General features: G+C 41.4%; 1 protein-coding gene across 1 annotated transcript in view; it reads left to right on the top strand.

The window, feature by feature from the left end:
* Nucleotides 1-8,139: 8,139 nt before the first annotated feature.
* Brinp1 (BMP/retinoic acid inducible neural specific 1) overlaps nt 8,140-14,175 on the top strand; it is a 179,538-nt gene continuing 173,502 nt past the window's right edge. Inside the window, exon 1 of the mRNA XM_041632489.1 lies at nt 8,140-8,262. The gene's annotated coding sequence lies outside the window, so the exon portion shown is untranslated. The remainder of the gene's footprint in view (nt 8,263-14,175) is intronic.

Here is a 14,175-nt window from a genome sequence, read left to right on the forward strand (position 1 = left end):
TGATCTACTAGGATATACTTGGTAGAAACTTATACAAACTCAAATAATATTAACAGCAAAGATATTATGAATTTGGATATCTGGATCATTATACCTTCCTTCTTCATTCCTGATAAAATTCTCTGTGTAGTATCAAAAATGATTGACAGAATTCCAGGCTTGGTTACCAGCTATTGATTACAACTATTATCATTATTTGGTTTTATGAATGTTAGTTTCTATTATTATTATTATTATTATTATTAATTTGTGTGCATGTGTGTGTAAGTACACCATAACATATACATGTGTAGATGTCAGAGGACAACCCTTGTCAGTTCTCTATTTCCAGTGTGTGAGTGCTGAGGACCTAACTCAGATCATCAAGGTTTGTGGCAAGTCCCTCTACCTAGTGGACCTTCTTGCTGGCTTTGCAATTTCATTTTAGGGAAGTATTAAATGAAGATTTGATAAAATATTCTAGAACTGATTAGACAGATCTGTACCAAGGCCTTTTCTAAAACAATTGCAGTTAGGTGCTGTGGCTTGCTGACCTTGCCCATATGCCTTAGTCTCAGAGGAAGAGGAAGAGACATATGATGTGAGAAATTTAGAAATGATATTTCCCCAAAAAGAAAAGGGGCTCCTTTAGCAAATGAAGAAAAGGGCCTGAAGGCCAGAAAAGGCTAAGTATAGCCTATGTTTGCTACCCCTGGTGGATCACCACATACAGAGAGAGAGAGAGAGAGAGAGAGAGAGAGAGAGAGAGAGAGAGAGAGATGGAGGAGTGGAACTGACAGAGACAGAGAGACAGAGACAATAGAAGAGCTAATTATGGAAAGGCTGCAATTGATTAATTGATTAAACCACAGGAGTAGGGGATAAAGAGAGGGCCAGTGTCCTGGCCACAATGAATATATAAATCCAGCGATGGTCCCTCATTGCAAAGTGTTCGGGATGTCATTCGCCAGACTTAAACTAGTGTATTTGGCCCTATAAAGTAGGGGCTACCTACTATGTCCAACTCCTCTTTGAATTTCTACAGAAAAGTACAGTTGCAGAAAGCAGAGGATGAGCAATGTGAGATTCTAAAAAGCCTTATGCCTACTGAATTACCAGTAAAAGTGATTTACCAGTAAAACTAAAGCAGTTTGCAAGAGGGCTATTTCTTGAGTGTTCATCTACACTGTCATATTCTTGTACTTCTTTTATTAGAATTTTATGTTGCCAGGTAAAAGGGCTGGAAAGGCTGATGGTTAACAGAGACAGAAGTTTATCATCATGAGATGGGGAGTTGAGAGAGGGCATAGGGGTAGTCATATGTAGCAAAACTAGGAGGCAAGCACTCAGGTCCCACAACATCCATTATTGTATGTTAGGAGCCTCATGGGAAGCCTATACAGGTGTAACTCTTCCTCAGGGAATCAGTATGTGTCCACAAAACTCTAGCATATGAGTATTGATTTTTTGATATCTGGAACACCGCAATGAAGATTTACATATACAAATATCAATCCTCATTAAAACAGAGGGTATTGTATAAACATAAAGACTCAATGGATTGGAAATATCTTTGAAGTGTTGAATTAATATGCACTAGGCTCCTTCCATGCCAAAGGGCAAGTAGCACATGGTCTTATTTCTAACTTTTGTAGTAGGGCATTTCAAGTTTGAATTCTGCTTCTATTATGTTATTCAGACTGATTTTTATTGAGTTTCTCTCACCTGAAAATTGGTTGATGAACACAACAGCAAAAGTCACATCACAGACTGACTTGAAGAGTTAAAATAATTAATGTTTGTGGAGGTCAGGGAGCAGCTATTGTGTTCATTGTATCTTTGTCTCCTCAGCTTTCATTATAAATCAATTTTTATGCCTTTGAGTTCAGTTTAGGAAACATACATTAGGTGAATAATGTCATTGATAATTATTTAGTTATAGTTATGATAAATGAGACACAAAGGGTTGTGAGAGAGTTTATACTCTCTGTCTGGGGATATGAAGTGATATTTACAATGATACTTGAAGTGGGAGAAGGAAACCTATGGAGCAGAAAGCTTGCCTATAAGCCTACAGGTAACTAGGAGCTAGATAAATTATAGACCCTGGAAAACAACCAGCATGGTTAGAGTTGAGAGCTTGGTACACTGTCTTGGAAAAAGATAAAGTTGAGTCCTTATGTTATTTGAGGCTACAGAGAAGATGGCATGTGGACTACATTATTAAGAAGAGATGATATGTCCTTATGAAGACATAGCAGTGCTGAGAGCAAATCCAGTGATATTGGAGGGACCTGCATGACTGTGATGTACAGATAGAAGCTCAGAATTGACCATCAGCCAGCAGTTCAATTTTGCTATCAGAGGCAAAATAGGGTGAGATCTAGGCATAAAATGAATATAAATAATACAGGGACCAGATAATGGAGTATGTTGAAGTATGAATTTATCAGTTTTGACTTCGGTGTGCAACTCTAAGTCCACCAGACCCTGAATAGGTACAGTAATGGTAAGTTTATTTTAGGCACATTGCCTCCAGAAGATTTAGATAAGAAGGAGACATATGGGAAAAAAAGAGATACAGAGGACACACAACATAGAATTCTCTTCAGTGAGCAGATGTTCATCTAAACTTCAGTGAGGGACAGGCAAAGCTTGAATTCTTCTAACCTACATAGTGTCAGAAGCCATTTCCTCCTAGGATTATTGCAGGAACCATCGCCCTGGGGAGTCTGCAGAGAACCCCCATCCCTAATTGTGTTAAGAAACCATTCTATTGACAAAGCCTACCCCACACTCAATTAGCTGTTAATAGAGAGCTATCTGTTAGCGGAACCCACCCCACATTCCAAACTATCCAGAGAACTAGGTGTGTCAACTTGTGAACTCCTGGCCTATGTGACCTGACCGAATGTAACCTCCTGGCCTATGTGACCTGTGGACCATGAGGCAAGATTCCATGCCCCCGCCCCCATCCCAAGCCAAACTCCTTATCCTATATAAACTGTAACCTGTCTCTAATAAACGGAGGCTTTGACAAGAACCCCGCTTAGCCTCCGTTTTCTCTCTTAGCCCATTATCTTCCAGATAGTGCCTCTCTGGGACCCTGGGACTACAGGGTGGATTACAACCCCTAGACTAAGTAACCCACCCAAAAGTGGTTTACAACATAGATTAATAAATATCAGTTCTAGGCTAGCAAGATAGCTCAGTGGTCAAAATGCTTGCCTAGTAAACATAAAGGCTGTGTTTCAGATTTACAGAACTTATGTAAAATTTGTAAGTGTGCTGCTACACCTTTAACTCCAGAGTTCAGAGGAGAATACATGGGAACCCAAGATCAGTTAGGCCAGTGAGAGCAGGCCCATGTGTGAACACTGGGTTTGGCTGAGAGAACTGCCTCAGTAAATAAGGTGGCGAATGATGAAAGACATTATGTGATATCAGTCTTACGTTTCCCACAAGCCTACACATATATGCAGGTGAACCACACTTATAGAACCTCATAGGACTACACATACAGACATATACACACACTGAAACATATAGTAACACACACACACAAATACATATATTTGGTGAGATGTCTAATTGAGTCAAAATGCTTGCTGCTGCAGATCTGAACTGTCTGAGTTCAATCCCATGGATCCATATATTGAAAGAAGAAAAACTGACCCCCAAAATTGTCCTCTGACTTACATGTGTACACACAAACACATAGTGGTATGCATATGCTCCACATACAAAAATAAATAAATATGGCATATATGCCATCCAAATAATTATATAATATAAATATAATTATAAATATATAATTTAATAATTATATTAAAAACTAATACATACTAGTTTCTGCTCTTTCAACTGTTTTGAAGATGCAATAAAAACCAACTCTTGCTGTTTTACACTGACCTGCAATATGCTAGACATGATAGAGAAATGAATGCTTTCTTAAGAGCTTTTCCAGAAGTGTGTAAGTGTTCTGAAGAACACGACTATATCCTTTGACACATTGTGATGATTTGGCCCACATCTGGCTATGCAAAGCATATCAGACTCTTGGGAAACAGAAGTCATCACTCATCTTGAAGTCGTCCCAGGACCTAAGTTTCAGTAGCCTCTAAAGAAATTCAGGCTTCTTTCTACAGATGTTCAGCCCACTTTGAACCCAAAGCATCCCAGATTAAGGGATTTTTTAACTCCTCTGAGGTCTGATAGCCTTGGAGGCTGCAGCAGGTGGCTCAGCATCCTAAACAAATAGGAGAAAATCTTGTCTTTATTTAAGGTGACGGTGTCAGGGCCTCTTCATTTCATCCTGAACATTTATTTGTACCTCTTAGCATTTCTCGAATCAAATGTTGTTTTTTGCTTGTTTTCCTGTTGGTTTATCTTTTAATTTCTGTGAGGCATCTCTCACAAGTGAGGGCAAGTGGGAAAGAAGGTTCCAGAATTCCCCAGGGAAAGGCATCACTGAATACGACTGGCAAAGAGAAATTTAGAAAAGCCTTGTCAAAAGTTCAGGACATTTTCATAAACATTTTTTCTTGCCACAATACAGAGAGTCAGTAGCAATTTGACACTGTCAATATCAACCAAGACTTACAAGCATCATCTAATCCATCATAATAGAAATGAGATGGTGCACAATCCCATTTTCTGAGTAAATGTCCTTGATTAATGTCCCTTTATAAGAATCACCTCAAGGCCCACAGAGAGTAAGTTTTCACTCAAGTCACCTTAATTTGTTGGAAACTCCGTCCCCATGCAAGCTTTTTGTAAATTCTGTGGAAATAGCAAGCAGCTGCTCACCAACACCCACCCCAAAGAAAGAACAAGACATTTCTCACATATCTCAAGCTTCCTTAAATGTTCTTTCTTTGGCAAAGAAAAAAAAAGAAATATATTTTTGGCCTCTAAACCTTTTCCCACCAGTGTGTATTTCTGCAGAAATGTGATCCATATGGTTCTGATTGCTTTCTCCATAAGTCATTAGGAATGCTTCGCACTAGGAACTTTCCTGATGACCAAGGATTCCAAAGAGACAGTTTTAAATGGCTCTCTCAGCCTTGCTTCATAGAAATGGGGCAGCTAAACAGAGCCAAATGCAAATGAGCTAAGACCCAGAAAGGTTGAGGTTTTATCCAAAACTCAGAACCAGTGAGGTTCCTGTGAATCTTGAATGTGTCCTACAAAATCTTTACATCTTCCTCTAGGGACAATTGCTAATAAATCCTTCATTGACACATATTAGGGAAGGATTCCATGGATTTAGGTTTGTATTTAAATTGGGTCCAGTGCTCCATTAAATCCCAATATCAGATTCCAATCATCCCAGGGTTTCCCCATTATTTTTTGGAGACACAATAAATATTTTAGAAGTGGACATGAGTGTGGAATTCTGGGGATCATCAAATCATAGTGACATGCATCTAAGTGTGCTCTTCATGTGTCAAGGAGCATAGTTTCCCACTATATAAAAATGGTACAGCATTATTTGTCTCAAAACACTCAGCATTTTTTTTTTGAGGCAGTGTGTTATGTATCCCAGACTGGCTTCAATCTCACTGTAGCTAAGAATTATTCCGAGCTCCTAATTATTCCGTCTTTAACACCCCAGTGCTGGTATTTTAGGCACATGCACCTAGTAAACAGTGCTAGAGATCAAACTTAGGGCATTATGTATGTGGGAAAAGCACTCTAGCAACTGAACTATAATCTTGGCTCATCACATAGCATTTGGAGACTTATGTAGAAAATACTTCAAATGAAGGTTAGTGCCTGGTAAAACTTCAATAATTTCCTTCCTTTCTCTTTATCTCTATATCGCAGCGTTTAGAACTAAAAAGGCTGTGTGTTTCTGAGTGAAATATTGACTGTGTTGAATGATGGGTAAAATCAGAATGACATTTCATGATTTTAAGTACCCCATTTTACTGCATCCTACCATAAGAGACTAATTATGAGGGAAGAGATAGGAAGAGGGATGAATTTGTAACCTGGTCTTCATCGGACTAGGTTGTTTTTACCAATTTCTGGACTGCATCACCAGCTGTTGTTGGTATTATTTAGTGAGGGTGCTCTGAGCTCAGGGTGACAGAGCAAAAACAGGATGGAGCAAATAACTAGGAAGCAGTGTGATACAGATAGAAAGAAAGAGAGGGCAAGAAAAAGAACAGAAGGAAAGGCTAGGAGATAACAACTGGGGCTCCATGCTAATACGAACGGGGAAGCAGGAGTGTGGTGATTATATTTCTTTGTAATTGCAATCCTTCCAAGAACCACTGGCGAGGACCTTAACTCAGGCCAAAAACCAAATTGTTGCCCAAGAAAAAGAGAATTTTCCATCAGTCAGAAAGAGAAAAATCGCTCATCTGGTCAGTGGCCGGAGAGCTGTCCGTGGTACTGACTCACTCTCATTTTGATTGCAGAGGAGCTGGTCACGGGTTCTGCTCTTCTCTCTCCACCCCTTGCTAGACTGTAAGGTTCTTTTTGTCGTTGCCTCATTCCCCTCTATTTCTCCACCTTCTTTATCAATTATCGCATTTTTTTCAAGTTTCTAGCTTGGCTTTCAAGAATTTTTCTTTCATTTTACTTCAAAATTCCTCTTCATTTAGTCACTATTCTAGGCCCTTCTATTTTATACTGACTGCATCTCTCTTTTGTCACTTTTTGGGCAATAGATAGATTAATAACAGTAGTAATCAAAGCAGTGAATGCTATGCATTGTGTATTAGCTATATAGGAGGGATCATTCCCCTGTCTATATATACATATACATTCATATATATACACATACATTCATATATATATATATATACATTCATATATAAATATATTTCGTTTTCAATTCCACAGCAATTCCTCCCTATATTATATAGAGAGGGTAAATTATATCATCGTATTAAACAAGTGAGAATGTGAAGGCTATGGTAACTTGGCCAAGATCACACACAGACAAAATTTCAGTTCACACCCAGCACTTACACTTTTTACTGAATCTGGACTTCTTTACAATTTCCAACATTTTTCTTGTGGCTTCCTGCTTCTCTCTCTAGTAGTTTCACCCTAGCTTCTCATCCTGGCCAAATCTTTAAGGGACTAGGAATCTGCACTTTTGGTGTGATTTAAGCCTCCAGCGAACTAAGCAAAATATACAGAATGCATACCCTGTGGGGATTCAGATCTTGCAAGGGCTTTCCTTCTGTTTCCCTTCAGTAAGAGGTCCCTCCTGCACCTCAGCCTGAATTCGGAGTATTTCTGCTATCTGTATTCTTGTCTTAGACTCGCTATCCCGGCATTTTTCATGTCTCTGGTGGTCCCTAGAGAACTTTACGTTCTCTTTGGATTCCCACTCCGACATCCTTCCCGTAAGGAAGAAAATGCATACATTCTGAGAGGTTAAGTGGGCTCTCGCTTACACACAAAAACAATCTCTAACAGTCACGGGAAAACACAGAGACACAACGGGACTGAGACGTGCGTCACCCCAGAAAAAACCCACACTCAGGTACGTACACGCAGTCACGCCGAGCTCCCGCATAATCAGAAACACACAGACGCTCATGCATCACTGAGCTACAGACCCCTTTCTTCTAGAATCGGGATTTGGGCACACGGTCCCTTTGGGTGCTCCTATACAAAGACTTGCCGCGCTGTCCCCAGACCTGTAAGACTTCCCCAGTGGCTAATCTTAGGCCCACCCAGGACGTCCCTCCCTCCGCGAGGCCCCACTTCTCTCCCTCCTCTTCCTCGTCTAAAGACGTACAAAACACTCCTAGGAATCCACCCGGGCGCTAGGCTCCTCCCTCCCCGCCCCCAGGCAGTCGCTCCCCCATTCATTTTCCTCCTTCTCCAGCGAAGTCCCTCCCTCTGCCTAGGCCGGCCTCCTCCGCTCCCGCCCGGAGACCGCCGCGTACTTGGACTTCCCTCTTCATTCGCCAGCCGCCTCTCTCCCGGTCCCCACGGCTGCGAACTGATCTGGCGCGGTGGGGGGGAGGCAGGAGGAGGAGAAGAGCACAGGCAAAGGAGAGGGAGAGAGAACCGGAGGCAGAGGGAATAGTGGCCGCCTTCCGCAACTGGGATTCATGCCTGTCCTCGGGACTAGCAAAGGGGACTTTACGGCTGAGTATGAGCCAGGCTGCTAGAAGCCAGGTACCCCCACGCCTGCAGTCCCCGCGCCGTCCCCGGTATGCGAGCTGGACGCAGGGCTCTTCCAAGTTCCCACCGAGCCGAATAAAAAGCGCCCTTCCGCTGCTCTCCGCCAAAGACGGACATTGACTCCAGGTAAGGCGATCCCTGGCACAGCATCCCACAGCCCCTCTGCCCTTGGAACCCGCCCCGGACCGCAGTCTGGGCGCCCCTGCCTGCACCTCCCTTCCCCCTCCCACGCTCGTCCTGTTTCCCTAGCCTCCAAGTTCTCGCTTCTTCTGGAGACTGGGGTCCCTGTAGCTTGGGCTCTAAGGGTTAAATGCGGGTTTTAGTAAGTGGCTTGTGTCCCCGCGCGCTCCCGACGTGTGTACCATGGTGGGAACTTGATGTGGTGCTCGTGTGTGTTTGCCTGTAAGGCGTCGTTTGCGTTCGGTGTGTGTGTGTGTGTGTGTGTGTGTGTGTGTGTGTGTGTGTGTGTGTAAACCCTATAACCTACTTTCAGCGCGATGTGTGTATTTGTGTGTGTATGTGTTGTGTTTGCATTTGAGCACGTCTGTGTATTTTTAATTAGGTCTCTTCAGCTTACAGTGGATGGAATGGGTTTCTTACTACACGATCACGTAGCCACGGGGAAGCCTGCTGTGGACTTCCTCTCAGGGCTCTGGGCTTGTTTGGGGGAGATGACAGGAATACAGACAGTGCCTTATTTAACCCAGTGTAGGTACCATTGAAGGAAAATGTCCTCTAAACCATGGGTAGTGTTGCACACTTAAACTCACTGCTTAAAATGATAGAGACATGTCCAAAATCCGAGGCAAAGGAGATGCTGTCCCTTTAAATTCCACACTGGTCAGACTCCAGGATTGTGATGGGAATTTGGAGAGGCTGGGTAATGAGTGCAAAGGAAAGGAGGAAGTCAGGGATCTCCTTATCTAGTGCAGGCAAGTCTGGGGTAGAGCTCTCGCCCTGTCTCCCTGTTGACATACAGCAGAGCCCCCCACCCTTTTTTGCGAGGGTCATCTGGGCAAGTTTGTCAGAATCTTTTCAGGGGAAAAGAGTAAGCATCCTCTGGGGATGTGCTTCTCCACCGCAGTCGCACAGGGTCCTAGAGAAAAATATAATTTGGGGCAGCTGTGGGTGCTCGGGCAGGAGATGGATAGCGTACTTTCCTAGGACTTATTCCCTTTGCTTTCTCCATCTCAGGCAAGCTTTGGAGGATCCGAAATCTCTTCTAAAAGCTCTGCTTTTCCGAGGCTCCAGGAAGTTAGGAAGATACTGGGAGAAGGGAGAGAGATTGATATGTGTGCAGAGGTGGCAGTCTTTATGTGTAAGGACCAAGGGAGACCTACAATTTGTGAGGGATTGTGAGTGGGGAATCCATGGTAGATTGTTGTGGTAGTTGACTTAAACAGCTGTCTGATTTGCACCTCGCAGATAATACTTGACTCTAAAATACTGCCATGACAGGGGTCCCTGTGGAGGCTCTCGAGAAAGGGAAGACCATTTGAGTTAAAGGTCTCCTCCCTATTTCCTCCACCTTTTAGGAGCTGGTATAGGTAAATACTTTGACCACCCTACCCAGGTAGTGTTGGGCCGTGGTTCTGGAGCCAGCCATTGATTTGATTCCCGGCTGCCTCTTAAAGGCTTGCCCTACTCAGCAAAAATGCTGAGTTTTACTGCTGTTAGCATGGCTTCCAGACTAGGCAGCTGTTACTTTCTCAAGGTAAATGGCAGCCATTCTGCTTGTAAGCAGTGAAGCTGAAGACGAGGCTGAGGTGGTGGGATGCAGTGTCTCCAAAGGCTCATTGGAAAGGCCTCTGGGAGAGAAAGAAAAGAAAAACATACCAGTTTAAAAAATATTTATATATGTATATCTATATCTTTTGAGGAACGATAAAAGCAAACCTGTGTGTTTGTAGGAACCTGCCCCAGCTGGTGTGTGACTGTTCTACCTGCAAGCATCTGCACACATACCATTCCCTGGCTATGGGCTGATCTCTCTGGTTGAAACCTCCAGGAGGCCCTGGCCATAGTCTAGACTTTTTGCAAAGCTCTGGATTGAGCACAGCTTCCTCATTCATTTGTGGGAGGGGGTATCGACAGAGAAAGAGAAAGAGTTCTTACTATGTATTTCCAATGTATAAACGATCAGAACTGGAATGCATATTAAAGAGTAAATAGGCAGGACTCTGGCTCCAAGAGAGGACGGCGATTCCCCAATATTCCCTAGCAAATTGGTGGCATGCCCAGGGCTCAGGCTGTTTTCAGCCAGATCTATGTTGTTCTAACTCCAGGAGTCATAACATTTCCTAATCCTACCTGCCCACCATACTCCCACCCACATAACTGCTTGTCTTCCCTTCTGGGACTTGTTTCAGAGATGCATTTCAGACCTTTTCCTTGTGGAATCCTGATCCAGGAGAGACAGTGCCTAGTGTCTCAGTCATTCCTCTTACTTCACAAAAACATTAATACGCATGTACACATGTACACACAAGAGGTGGTTGAGGAGGGAGAGAGAGAAAAGATAAGATAGATTCTCTTTTCACTTCCATCGGACAATTACATGCATGTGGGAACCCAAGACTATGTGACTGGTACATAGAACCAAGTAGAGTATTTGGACTATATTTTAGCCTTTTTATGAGAAAAGCTTTGCTTTCTTGAGAGCAAAGTATATACTTAGCCATCTATGCAAATACTTCAGGAAAATGAATTTATTTACATTAATTAAAATCTCACTTCTCTACATTCATGATATAGGCACAGGAGCATATGCAAGAATATGCAGACCTCCATACACAGAACTGTACAATACAGGGCCAGAAAGTCTCCCTTCCTGTTACATTTCCTCCGCTGAGACCTAACCTCCATAGGAATTGAGCTACACTGGGTAACGCATGACCTGTAGGTGGAATGGGACTCACAACCTCAGGGAAAGGAAAATCACAGTCCTTTCAGTCACAGGTGCTTCAGAAGTTAAAATCAGATTCATTTTTAAAAAGTGTGCTGCTAGTCTTTTAGATGCTCTTTTTGGAGTGCAGAAAAGTACTGAGAAACATGGGAATTTTAGGCCCATCTGCAATAAAGCCATTAACAACCTCACATAGATGCTTTTCTGGAGCTAGACGTCACTTTAGCTCCCAGAAGGGGGAGCTGTGACTCCATTTCAGCCAAGGAGAAACAGTGTGGCTATTCCAAATCAGCTCTGGGGCCCTCCTGCTGAGTTGAGAAGGCCCAGCTCAGGCTTCAGGGAATATATCTGTAGCAGTATAGGTGGGGACTGTAAAAGATGTTCTCTCTTGTGCCATTCAAATGGGACATCTCTCTCTTAGTGCTTTCAAGAGAGTTTATGCTATTGATCAGTCCTGTGTCTCTGAAAGTGTCGTTGCACGAAAAGACCCTGCAATGTGTGAGGAAATATTGTCTAATTTGCATGTACTTTCTCTTCCTGGATTATCAGAGGAAGTCTTTAGCACGTATCACGAAAACAGGCCCTCACAGTTTGTCATAACATCCTTCTCTTCATACGTCCTCTGACCTAAAACCCAAAGTTTAACAAATCCTGGTAACCATATGAACAGAAGCATAAAAAGAGGAAGAGTCATCAAATATAATTTTTCGAACAACTTTTCCCTATCGTTTCTCTTATATATTTTATATATATCTTTTATATATTTTATATAAAAGATAATGAATATATCATACATTGTTTCTCCATTCCACAAGCCCTAATCACATTTTAGCAACTGATTTAAATAGTCCTTTGAAGAAGTCTTCCCAAGACCGATCTCTTTTGTCTGGATTTTGATACAATTTTTTTGGAAACCTGATTTATTTAGTTTTTGTCGCTATTTACTCTATTTGTCAGCCACACAGGTACAGGTCTCTCTTGATTGCATCAATGTGTGCTCTTAATAGGAACATTTTTCTTTTAATGCCTAGGGACTGGCACACAGTAATTGTTTCATCAGTGTTTGCTTTTGCATGTCATATCCAGTGTCAACAGTATGTCAGTTTTTCTCCGCTTCCCCATCTCCCTCTTTCTCAAAAAAAATTGATTTTCATTCACTCAAACCAAAGCCATTATAACTACAAGATTACACAACTTATCCCAACAGCTTGAGGGTACTGGTGAAGGTGTAGACAGGTAGTTATATACTGTGGCCCAGGATCCTTATTATATTCTCTCCTTTAATCCCCCCTCTAATCCAGTGAGGCAGATGCACCCCCCTCTACACAGCAAAGTGAAATTAGTGTGTTTCCAACTTTCTTTTAAGCAATAGGGCAAGGATTTAAACTTTGCTTGAGCATCTCTACTCCTCCACTACACAATCAACATCACTGGTCACCATTGAGATTTGCTTGTTCAACTGATGCTGGGAACAGCTAGATCACACTGTTGACTCTTTGGAGCTGATGTTATAAAACTGTTGGAGTACGTCTGGATTTATAATAAAAATAGTGTTTTCAATGGGTAATTTTTGAAGAAACCTCTGAACGTTTTTCAATAATCAAACCTTTCTTCATAGTTTGGAATCAAAACTGTACTGTTTTGGTAATATAGGCAATATGTGTCTTCCAAGGCTTAATTTTAGTATTAATAGTGAGTTCATTCCCACCCAAAGCAGCTGATGCTAAATATAAAGAGATTTGCAGGATTGTTTTTATTTTGAGTATATACCTTCCCATTATCTATAAGTCTCTGCAATTAAACAAATATTATTTTCTAGTCATCAGGTCCTTATGTGCTATAATCATATAAACAAGTAAATCTAATCATATCATCGAAAATGTTCTCCTTTAAGTAAAAAAAAAAAAAAAAACCTAGAACCCTATGATATCCATTTGAAAAGCCTATCTTACACTGCCCAATAATTTATGATCATTCTCTAGATTATCTCACCTTTAGGATTTTGGCACAAAGTTCTGAGAAAGATATGTATTGGGTTAGGGTTTAAAGAAAGGATTTATTTATTTTCAGTAACAGTAGATGTTACCAGAGTGTTTTCTATTTGACAAATGTTGCCCTAGGATAGTACTCTCCAACAGAAAACTTTGTGAAATAAGAAAAATGTTCTCAGTGCTAGCCAGTGGTACTTACTGCACTCTTAAAAATGTTTCAAGGCTACTACTAGTGAAGTGAGTTTGATTTTGTTTAGTATTTATTTGTCTTTCATTTTGATTTATGCGGCTGTATTTGACTGCTGGCCATTGAAATGGACAGTTCAGGTTTATATATCAGGAGTGTTGCATGAACATAGTCCTGCTTTCATTGGAGCACATGTACAGAGAACGAGATGGCTGATAATGAGTAAGCAAATAGAAAACCACACTAATTAAATCTAATATAAATGTCATATAGGTAATTAAGGACCCCATGCTAGAAACAAAGGTGGGAGATATATCTTTATATGAGTGAGTCATAAAAAGACACTTATGAGTAATGAACTGATGTTGAGATTTAAATAAAATGGGAAATTATGCAGGGAAATGGTTAGGAAGGCTAAGGAATTACAGATACCCAGTGTGTATATAGCTTTAAATGAGGCAGAGTGCAATGTAAGATGAAACAGGAGAGACAGACAGAATCTACACTGAAAAAATCTTTTACAAGGGAGTGAGAGGTTTTGACATCTTTCTCTTGACATGTCTTTAGTTGGGAAGTATGAGGTCTGAGAAGGAAGGCATTCTGGAATTGACAGGAGGTCATTATTAGGTACTCTCTGTTCTGTTTTCATCATGCCCACATTTATTCATTCATTTCAATGTGTTCTGCTCATCTTAATTTCCAGTCTTGCTTAGAGTACCATGTTCTAGAAATCTTTGGGTTTAAAAGTCAAAAGTAAATGGATAGAAAAGGGGAAAGAGAGTTAGCATGTGGGCAGGAGATAATTGAAACCTGAGGGAAAGAGTAGAATCTGACTGTGATTTCAACTTCAAAGATTTATCAAATATATTATTTGCAGAAGGACTTGTACAAAGTGGTTGAGCAGATGTGCCAGTGAACGGTGATAAACGCAGGCCATCTCACAGAAGAGATATGCA

Source organism: Microtus oregoni, unplaced genomic scaffold (assembly GCF_018167655.1).
Source record: "Microtus oregoni isolate MIOR12 unplaced genomic scaffold, Mior012 000041F_ref0000270, whole genome shotgun sequence".
In the NCBI taxonomy this organism is placed as follows: Eukaryota; Metazoa; Chordata; class Mammalia; order Rodentia; family Cricetidae; genus Microtus; species Microtus oregoni.